Here is an 8,112-nt window from a genome sequence, read left to right as displayed (position 1 = left end):
AAAGGGGTTCTTGTTGTAAACCCCGGTAAATGCATCATTATCCACGAGACCTATAATAACCTGTTTTGGGAGCTGTCCTAGAAACAGATTTTCCTGGTTCATCACCCGTGTCCCTGCGGGGATACTGTGGACTTTCATATAGACTCTTTCGATCGGGTACTTGGCGTTTGCCGTCATTAACGCCTGCGCGTGTCCTAGTTTAACCGCCGGGGAGACGGACACTTTTTTCACAAACAGCGAGGCCGATAATATGGTCAGTTTATATTTTTCAGTATCAGGGGTCATCAGACAAAAAGCACTTTTACTACGGATCATTTTAATTTTAATGTCTACCCCGTTGAGCATGAGATTTTCTTGGAAAAATATGTCTGCATGGATATGCCCCATTAGCTCAAAGGTCCTCCCTTCTGTTGAAAAGGCCGTTCTTTCTTGCAAACCCTTATTGAGTCCCTCTGGATCCTTGTCGTCCATAGCTTCCGGGATGTCTTTGAAGAAAAGGCCGGGGTTGAACTGTTTGCTTAGGGTCTCCTCACTATAATTAAGTATACACACCATCATGGCTCTATAGGGGTAAGTATTGCTGCTTTGACTAATGAGCCGATCTCCCAGGGTCACATCCACCTGTGAAAACATGGTGGCCACCGGGTAATTGATGACCCCAGCGTTGGTCGTCTTCTCGATTGCATCGCCATCCTCATCAGTCACTTTACAGTTCATTAAAATAAATGTGTTATTCAAATCAATATAATCCTCGCCATTGCCAGCTATAAAAAACTCCAGAGGGGCCGTGTCTGAAATTGCAGAAAGAGGGGGAATCTCTACATATATGATCTTATCTATACTCGTTTGAGTGTATGGAACTGTAAACAGATCCAGTTCTGATTTGACGCATTCTTCCGATAGACTGTGGACAAAAGACATGTTTAAAAGATGTATCCTGAGGCTCTATTTTTCTTTCTTTGAGACTTTCTTTTTGCAGGTTTTTTCTTGTGCTGCTTCCTTCTCCGAGTGTTTCCACGATATGTTGGAGAATGAGAGATTCTTCGTTTTTTGTTAGCCACGGATCTTTGTCGCCCCCTGGTGGACACATGCTGTTTCTTCTTTTACCCCCCTCCTCGCCATTACCATGAGACCCGAACCCTCCTGATGCTCATGGCTAGCTGCCCGGTTCATAACATTGGTGAACACGTCACTAACAATATTTTTAGCCGCTGATTTCAAGTGGGGTCTGGCTATAGCAAAGCCTCTCTTAAGCAGGGGTATGGCCATTCTAAAGAGACCACGAAAGAGTCCTCCTAGACCGGCGCCATACATTGTGGGGGCTCCTACAATACCGGGCAAGCCGTTCCATCTTGCATCTTGTAATAATCCACATAGGCGCTAGGATCTACATAACCCCTCGAGGTAGCCATTTTAATAATGTACAAACTGTTTCAGGGGTCGAAAATGTAGTTTGACATTAACTTTACCGAAGCGGAAGGGTACGTTGATATTCTGATCCGATTTTACTTCGATCGTGATGTTGTCAAAGTGGGTCTTTGAGACTGGTACGTAGTGTGGTTTGTCATAAGTAATTGTGACCATGTCATTGCTTTTACCTTTATTAAGTACATTTCTCAAAAGGGGGACATAACTATCCCCGACCCTCTGGTGGGTTATGATATCCGTATACACATAAAGAGTGTAAAAGCCGCCCCACCACTTCTGAGAACCTGCTCTCTGTGTCAGAATAGAACCCAAATATACGCCCCAGTTGGCCGCTGGTTTGAATGCTAATACCTGGTTTTGACACCTTGTACACTCTGTTTTTAATAGGGTTGTAATATAGCTTGATGTTGGGGGTGCCTTCTGAGAACTGTTTATGCATCTCATCTAATATTTTATCCACATTGTCATAATAACCTCCTTGTATCGTGAATGTCCATTGACTCTTTTTAACATCATCAAAAATGGCGAAGGTGGCATCCTTATCTTGTAAAACAGCCCAAGTGTAAGGATACTGTATTTCCGCCAACCCCACTTCCCACGACCCCCTTAGATCTATAGATTTTCCAAATTGTACCGTGTAACTGGATATTTCATTTTTAGGATATATATCGAGAGAGGCATTACTGGGTAGAGTCACGTAGAAGCCTCCTGATTCCATCTTGAGAATCGAAAGTAATGCCCCCAACACACCCGCGGGCATGTTGTTATAAGGATTGAATATCGCAAACCTGTTGTTCCGGGACCCAACTATTGAACTTTTCAGGCCATCCAAGCCATTTCATCAACACATATTTTTTCCGGTTCTGGGTTTTTTCAGCTAATATCTTTTCAACTCTGTATACACTGTCTTTACCCACAATAATTTTTTGTAACTCGGCTTCGTAAAACGTTCCTTCTATATCCTCCCTGTCATAGTCTTTTAACCGGTACACGGGGGGGTCTCTAGCCAACTGTTCGGTAACTGTAAAATATTCGTCAGAAAATGTTTGTTCATAACCTTTGGCAAAAGTACTCCTTAGCTTTGAAACGCGAACCACATCACCGATGTTGAACTAATAAGTAGTTTTTCCCTTCTTAATAAATGGTCGGTATAATTTTTTATAGACCTTAAAAGAATTACTTTGATCAACATCTAAAGGCTTCATTTTAATACTGGTGTGATACCCTTGGTTGTAAGCATCGATAAAATCTTGAACTTTATCAAAATACTTGAACGTGTTGACCGCTGTAAAATATCTCCACATTTTGGTCTTTATGGTGCGGTTAAACCTCTCCACTACCGATGCCCTAAGCTCATTACCGGTGGTGAAATGATGTATTTTGTGTCTCTTCAGTAGATTCTGAAATTCTCTGTTGAGAAACTCTTTTCCTTTATCAGTCTGCAGTTTTTTAGGACATCGACCCTGGGACAATATATCCTCAAAGGCCCTTGTCACCGCCCGACCTGTTTTATTATGTAGAATGCGAGCCCAGGCATATTTTGATAACACATCGATACACATCAACATCAATTTGTGACCATTGTTATGTTTTGATAAATTTGACATATCGACTAGATCCATTTGCCATTGTGAATCTATGTCAGTTGTATATACGCGGTTTCTTTTAAAGTTAATCCTGAGAGGTTTATGTAAGGTATAGGCGTCTTGTTCCCGTAACCATTCTGAAACAACCACATCATTAACCTTCACTCCGGCCTCAGCGAGTCCTCTTTGAAAACCCTTCTTACCCGCCAAACCCCCAATCTTGGCTGGGTTGTAGTATAGTTCCTGCATTTGGGGAGCTTGCCGAGTCATTCTGTCAAATAACCACACAGACCCACACTATGCGCAAAGTTTTTATACAAGGTTTTTTATTCAACTTCAGGAGAGCAGATACCACTTTTTAGACATTTGAGAAAAGTATAACATACACAACAATTTTTTCTACGGTCCAGACAAAAATAAATCAGATGATTGGTTACTTGATCTATATCAACAAATATACCTGTTTCTTTATCTTGTAGGCACACACCTCAGTTACATATGTAAATAAAACAACAATATGACCTATTTTAAAAGTAAACAGAGGTGTATTAAACATGCTCAGTAAAAGGTCATACAGATGTTGATGAAATGGCCTAATATCATTCTTGGCCCCCTTGAGCCCTTCATCCCAGTGTTCGTACCCCCCGGTCTTTGTTACAGCAGCCATTCACTTTTCCAGGTTTGAAAGTTGATCCTCATCGATGGTTAAATCTGTAGAGAAAAGGCTCGCATTGGCTACTTTTCTGTCAAGCACATGGTGTAATAGCGCTCTCAGGTTAGCTGCTGAGTGTTGATGACAGAACCAGTTGCAGAAGCAGTCCAGAACATTCCCCATGTTCAAAGTCCCTTAGTTCAGGTCAGAGTCTGAATCAGTGGCGTAGATGTCGAATTCTTCGTCGCTGCCCCCAGCTTTAACTTCTTTACGGAAGAAATAAGCTTTTAGCTTGCCAGCGGTTTTTCTACTCGGCTCATCCAGGTCATTGAGCAGCTGCCCAAGTTTCTCTATTATAAACGGCTCCTTTTTCAGCTCCAGCAAAATCTCATCTATGATTTTCTGGACTTGTCCCACAGTGACATGTATGTGGGAGTAAGAGAGCGCCTTGATTAGTGCCGGTTTCAGCCACGGTTTGTTCAGTCTTCTGTAAAACACGTTGAAATAGAACAGGAAATAGTAACGGTCTGGTTCAAACAAACAACTGTGTCTCAACTGACTGGGGTGATTCACTTCACACCCCCGACAGACTTCTTTCAGAGCTCGGTCGATGAGAGCACTCAGAATATACACCAGGGTGCTTTTAACCACTCTGCTTACTTGGTCACATACCCCGGGCAAAAATCCTGCGTCTTCATCACGCCCCCGGGACAGTCCGATGCTCATTGGGTCGCCTGGTGGTTTGTGGGGTGTTTCTCCATCCATTGGACTGACCCCCTCCTGAGACGCACAGACGGTAGACAGTTCGGCAAAATCGAGGCCCTCCATGAGCTCCAGAGGCTGGGGATCCCCGAGACTCATTTGGACATCCATCGCACCGCATGTTGTTTCGTCCTGAGGGACCGGGGTCTGAGGTCTTGGAGAGTAACCACAGTCAAAGGGTTCCAGAGTGTATACAAAATCTGGGGAATAGAACCAGGGGTGATCCCGGGTTTGAAGAGGCCTGTAGAGCCTGTCGACGTCCGCAGCTTTCGGGTAAGACATTCTCTTTAATTTTAAACCATGAATGAATTGTTGCACCTTTTATCCTATCTCTTCACTACGTCACGACACACCGCCCTCTTAGAAGAGAGTAGCCCCTGAGCCGTCAGACCCCCCTCCAAAACCCCACACGTCGTCTGTCGTAGTTCTGCAAGCTTTCCCATTCACACCTTTCAAAACCCTGAGTCGGAGACTCCATTTCGCATTCTCTTGGACCCTCTTGCAAGCCTTCTAGAGTCTTATCCACAAGCCCCAGATCTCTCCAGGCCATCACCTTCAACCAGTCCTCATAAGAGTATTCAATTACCGTCTCAAAAGGTTCCAACGTACCCTCCTTCTCTCCCAAAGCAAGAAGCTCCACTCCAACATAGCTGGGATCCCTTTTAAAGCGGTAACCCCGTCGAGCCCCCCAGAACAACACCCAGGAGCGTTCAATCTTCAAATTGGTGAGTACAGGAACCCTTGCCCGGGATTGTTTCTTGCGGGGTTTCATGTTGATGTCGCTGGACATGTTGAAGAAGCGGGATGTTTCAGAAGCTGAGAATTAAAGAGGTATTGCCTAAAAGAAGCGCGGGTTCTTAAATAGAGAGGAGAGTTTCGGGGCGTTGCCTTCAGAGGGGTGGGGGTATTTATGGGTGGCCTTGTTGTTCAGGGTTTTATGGGTGCACACTTTCTGACGGATATGACGTAGGAATAATTAAGGAAATAACTCTACCTAAAATCACGCCCCCCAATTATGACGTAGGAATATTAATAAGCTTAGGGCATACGTCATAACAAAATAGGCCGCGCCCAAAAAACCCTACTATCTACTCTTATGTAGTTGAAGGCGCAGTATAGCTCTCATAGTCTGGTGGAGACGGAAGACCACCAGCCGTTTGAACAAGCCATTCAGCATCACCTTGTTGGGTTAAGTGCAGGCACTGTCAGAGCGCAGGGCGTCCTGCCTTTGAAAGAGTTTCCGAAGTGTCCTGATGTGCCCTTTAGCAATGCAAAATAGGTCAGTGAAAATAGAAACCTTTATCTCACAGGCTGGCCCACGGGAAACGCCTGTGCGCGTTTTATCAGCCTGCTTCGATGGGAGGCATTCGAAACGCCAGGACGGGTCGTTTTCCGTAGTGTAGTGGCTATCACGTTTGCCTCACACGCGAAAGGTCCCCGGTTCGAAACCGGGCGGAAACAACCCGCGGTGCACACGTGCCAGTGCCATGTTACCCGTCGCCATCTCTCTGCCCCAAGGCCGGCCGTCGTTTTCTCTTCCTCGGAGTGGCAAGAAATCCTGACCTTGAGAACAAACGATCGCAGAAGGGTAGCTTTGCGAGGCGCTGGAACTCACACTTTTAAAATCGATACATGTTGTAGCTGTTACAATACGACCGTAGCAGGATCAGCGACATTGCTGTTACTCTTATGTAGTCGAAGGCGCAGTATAGCTCTGATAGTCTGGTGGTGACGGAGGACCTCCAGCCGTTTGAACAAGCCATTCAGCATCACCTTGTTGGGCTAAGTGCAGGCACTGTCAGAGCGCAGGGCGACCTGCCTTTGATAGAGTTTCCTAAGTGTCCCGAAATCGGTGCACTCAGAGCGTCCGTCCGTCGACAGGTTGAAATTGTAAACGCTGGTGTAGCCACTTTTAATTGAAATATGATGATGATGATGATGATGTTGTTGTTCTTGTTCTTGTTGTTGTTGTTGTTCTTGTTTTTCTTGTTGTCGTCGTGGTCGCCGTCATTATTATTGTTAAAGTAAAGCAGTAGTTAGATTTGTTGCTACCGTAAGGTGTAGAAGGCACAATAGCTTTGTGATTGTCTGATGGTGGCACAAGACGAGCAGCAGCTGTTTGAACAAGCCATTGAACATCACCTTGTTGGGGTAAGTGTAAGTCTTGTCATAGCTCAGGGCGTTCTTCCTTTGAAAGAGTTTCCAAAGTGTCCTGATGTGCCCTTGAGCAATGCAAAATAGGTCAGTGAAAATAGAAACCTTTATCTCACAGGCTGGCCCACGGGAAACCCCTGTACGCGTTTTACCAGCCGGCTTCGATGGGAGCCATTTGAAACACCAGGACGGGTCGGTTTCCGTAGTGTAGTGGCTATCACGTTCGCCTCACACGCGAAAGGTCCCTGGTTCGAAACCGGGTGGAAACAACCCGCGGTGCACGCGTGCCAGTGCCGTGTTACCCGTCGCCATCTCTCTGCTCCAAGGCCGGCCGTCGTTTTCTCTTCCTCGGAGTGGCAAGAAATCCTGACCTTGAGAACAAACGATCGCAGAAGGGTAGCTTTGCGAGGCACTGGAACTGACACTTTTAAAATCGATACATGTTGTTGCGTTACAATACGACCGTAGCAGGATCGGCGACATTGCTGTTACTCTTATGTAGTTGAAGGCGCAGTATAGCTCTGATAGTCTGGTGGTGACGGAAGACCACCAGCCGTTTGAACAAGCCATTCAGCATCACCTTGTAGGGCTAAACGCAGGCACTGTCAGAGCGCAGGTCGTCCTGCCTTTGAAAGAGTTTCCGAAGTGTCCCGAAATCGGTGCACTCAGAGCGTTCGTCCATCGACAGGTTGAAATTGTAAACGCTGGTGTAGCCACTTTTAATTAAAATCATGATGATGATGTTGTTGTTGTTATTCTTGTTGTCGTCGTAGTCGCCGTCATTATTAATGTTAAAGTAAAGCAGTAGTTAGATTTGTTGCTACCGTAAGGTGTAGAAGGCACAATAGCTCTGATAGTCTGGTGGTGAAGGAAGACCACCAGACGTTTGAACAAGCCATTCAGCATCACCTTGTTGGGTTAAGTGCAGGCACTGTCAGAGCGCAGGGCGTCCTGCCTTTAAAAGAGTTTCCGAAGTGTCCTGATGTGCCCTTTAGCAATGCCAAACAGGTCAGTGAAAATGGCATCCTTTCGCCGCACTTCAGACGCCATCTCACAGCCTAGCCGACCTGAAACACCTGAGCCCGTTTTACCAGCAGGCTTTAACGGTAACCATTTGAAGCAAGAGGCAGCGGTGTCAGTTTCCGTAGTGTAGCGGTTATCACGTTCGCCTAACGCGCGAAAGGTCCCCGGTTCGAAACCGGGCGGAAACAGCCTACTGTGGGCTGGCCCTTTTCGTCATTCTTGCCCTCGTGGTTCCCCGGAGGCGGTGGGTGTCTTTTCTTCATTGGAGTGCCCGCAATCGATGCACTCAGAGCGTCCGTCCGTCGACAGGTTGAAATTGTAAACGCTGGTGTAGCCACTTTTAATTAAAATCTGATGATGATGATGATGATGATGTTGTTGTTGTTGTTCTTGTTGTTGTTGTTCTTGTTGTCATCGTGGTCGCCGTCATTATTATTGTTAAAGTAAAGCAGTAGTTAGATTTGTTGCTACCGTAAGGTGTAGAAGACAACAGTTGGTATGGCGTGT

General features: G+C 45.7%; 2 non-coding genes across 2 annotated transcripts; both read left to right on the top strand.

Annotated features, from left to right (window-relative positions):
• The first annotated feature begins 6,778 nt into the window (after positions 1-6,778).
• Positions 6,779-6,851, top strand: trnav-cac (transfer RNA valine (anticodon CAC)). The gene has a single exon. It is a non-coding gene; the product is annotated as a tRNA-Val (tRNA).
• Positions 6,852-7,720: 869 nt separating this feature from the next.
• trnav-aac (transfer RNA valine (anticodon AAC)) lies at positions 7,721-7,793 on the top strand. The gene has a single exon. It is a non-coding gene; the product is annotated as a tRNA-Val (tRNA).
• The last annotated feature ends 319 nt before the right edge of the window (positions 7,794-8,112 follow it).

The sequence above is a fragment of the Amia ocellicauda genome (genome assembly GCF_036373705.1).
Source record: "Amia ocellicauda isolate fAmiCal2 chromosome 11 unlocalized genomic scaffold, fAmiCal2.hap1 SUPER_11_unloc_3, whole genome shotgun sequence".
NCBI classification, from domain to species: domain Eukaryota; kingdom Metazoa; phylum Chordata; class Actinopteri; order Amiiformes; family Amiidae; genus Amia; species Amia ocellicauda.
This window is presented reverse-complemented; position numbering and strand designations above follow the sequence as displayed.